The sequence below is a fragment of the Arachis stenosperma genome, chromosome 6 (genome assembly GCF_014773155.1).
Source record: "Arachis stenosperma cultivar V10309 chromosome 6, arast.V10309.gnm1.PFL2, whole genome shotgun sequence".
Taxonomy (NCBI): Eukaryota; Viridiplantae; Streptophyta; class Magnoliopsida; order Fabales; family Fabaceae; genus Arachis; species Arachis stenosperma.
The window spans coordinates 79438473-79441056 of record NC_080382.1 but is presented as its reverse complement, the minus strand read 5'-3'; the positions used below and the strand labels follow the sequence as shown (position 1 = coordinate 79441056).

The window sequence follows — 2584 nt, the reverse complement described above, 5'->3', positions numbered from 1 at the left end:
GAACCCAACAACAATAATGCAAGGAGAATGCTAGGTGATTTCACTAAACCAACATCCAAATTTGATGGAAGAAGCATCTCTATTCCGGCCATTGGAGCAAATAATTTTGAGCTGAAACCTCAATTAGTTGCTCTAATACAACAGAACTGCAAGTTTCATGGACTTCCATCTAAAGATCCTTACCAGTTTTTAACTGAGTTCTTGCAGATTTGTGAGACTGTAAAGACGAATGGAGTAGATCCTGAAGTCTACAGGCTCATGCTTTTCCCTTTTGCTGTAAGAGACAGAGCTAGAACATGGTTGGACTCACAACCTAAAGATAGCCTGGACTCCTGGGATAAGCTGGTCACGGCCTTCTTGGATAAATTCTTTCCTCCTCAAAAATTAAGCAAGCTTAGAGTGGATATTCAGACCTTTAAACAAAAAGATGGTGAATCCCTTTATGAAGCTTGGGAAAGATACAAGCAGATGACCAAAAAGTGTCCTTCTGACATGTTTTCAGAATGGACCATATTAGACATATTCTATTATGGTCTGTCTGAGTTCTCTAAAATGTCACTGGACCATTCTGCAGGTGGTTCCATTCACTTAAAGAAAACACCTGCAGAAGCTCAAGAACTTATTAACATAGTTGTAAATAACCAATTCATGTACACTTCTGAGAGGAATTTCGTGAATAATGGGACGCCTCAGAGGAAGGGAGTTCTTGAAATTGATGCTCTGAATGCCATATTGGCTCAGAACAAAGTGTTGACTCAGCAAGTTAACATGATTTCTCAAAGTCTGAATGGATGGCAAAATGCATCCAACAGTACTAAAGAAGCAGCTTCTGAAGAAGCTTATGATCCTGAGAACCCTGCAATAGCAGAGGTAAATTACATGGGTGAACCTTATGGAAACACCTATAATTCATCATGGAGAAATCATCCAAATTTCTCATGGAAAGATCAACAAAAGCCTCAACAAGGCTTTAATAATGGTGGAAGAAATAGGCTCAGCAATATCAAGCCTTATCCATCATCTTCTCAGCAACAGACAGAGAATTATGAACAGAGCCCCTCTAACTTATCAAACATAGTCTCTGATCTATCTAAAGCCACTTTAAATTTCATGAGTGAAACAAGATCCTCCATTAGAAATTTGGAGGCACAGGTAGGCCAGCTGAGTAAAAAAATCATTGAAACTCCTCCCAGTATTCTCCCAAGCAATACAGAAGAGAATCCAAAGGGAGAGTGCAAGGCCATTGATGTAATCAATATGGCCGAATGCACAAGGGAAGAGAAGGACGAAAATCCTAGTGAGGAAGACCTCCTGGGACGTCTCTCAAGCAAGAAGGAGTACCCTATTGAGGACCTAAAAGAATCTGAGGCTCATATAGAGACTATAGAGATTCCACTAAATCTTCTTCTGCCATTCATGAGCTCTGAAGATTATTCTTCCTCAGAAGAGGATGAAGATGTAATTGGAGAGCAAGTTGCTCAATATCTAGGATCCATCATGAAGTTGAATGCCAAGTTATTTGGTCATGAGACTTGGGAAGGTGAACCTCCCTTGCTCATTAGTGAACTTGATACATGGGTTCAGCAAACTCTACCTCAAAAGCAACAAGATCCTGGGAAACTCTTAATACCCTGTACCATAGGCACCATGACCTTTGAAAAAGCTCTGTGTGACCTAGGGTCAGGCATAAATCTTATGCCACTCTCTATAATGGAGAAGCTAGGGATCATTGAGGTACAACCTGCCTTATTCTCATTACAATTGGTAGACAAGTCAGTAAGACATGCTTATGGATTAGTAGAGGACGTATTAGTAAAGGTTGAAGGCCTTTACATCCCTGCTGATTTCATAATCTTAGACACTAGGAAGGAAGAGGATGAATACATCATCCTTGGAAGACCTTTTCTAGCCACAACAGGTGCTGTGATTGATGTTAACAGAGGAGAATTACTCCTTCAATTGAATGGGGACTACCTTGTGTTTAAGGCACACGGCAATCCTTCTGTAACAAGGGAGAGTAAGCATGTAAAGCTTCTCTCAATACAGAGTCAAACAGAGCCCCCACGACCAAACTCTAAGTTTGGTGTTGAACCCCTATATCCAAACTCTAAGTTTGGTGTTGGGGGTCCACAATATTGACCTGATCACCTTTGTGGCTCCATGAGAGCCCACTGTCAAGCTATTGACATTAAAGAAGCGCTTGTTGGGAGGCAACCCAATTTTTATCTAATTTTATTTTTATTTTATTGTTATTTTGTGTTTTAGTAGGTTCATGATCATGAGGAGTCACGAAAAGAATATTAAAATTAAAAACAGAATCAAAAACAGCAGAAGAAAAATTACACCCTGGAGGAAGGACTTACTGGCGTTTAAACGCCAGTAAGGAGCATCTGGCTGGCGTTCAACGCCAGAACAGAGCATGGATCTGGCACTGAACGCCAGAAATAAGCAACATCTTGGAGTTTGGACGCTAGGAATATGCCCTGAGGAAAGCTGGCGCTGAATGCCAGTAACAAGCATGGAAATGGCGTTCAACGCCAGAAACATGCTACACATGGGCGTTGAACGCCCAGAATGTGCACCA

The 2584-nt window shown here is 41.1% G+C and overlaps 1 non-coding gene across 1 annotated transcript; it reads right to left on the bottom strand.

Moving 5' to 3' along the window:
* Positions 1-390: 390 nt before the first annotated feature.
* On the bottom strand, positions 391-494 carry LOC130937102 (small nucleolar RNA R71). The gene has a single exon (XR_009068336.1). It is a non-coding gene; the product is annotated as a small nucleolar RNA R71 (small nucleolar RNA).
* Positions 495-2584: the final 2090 nt, after the last annotated feature.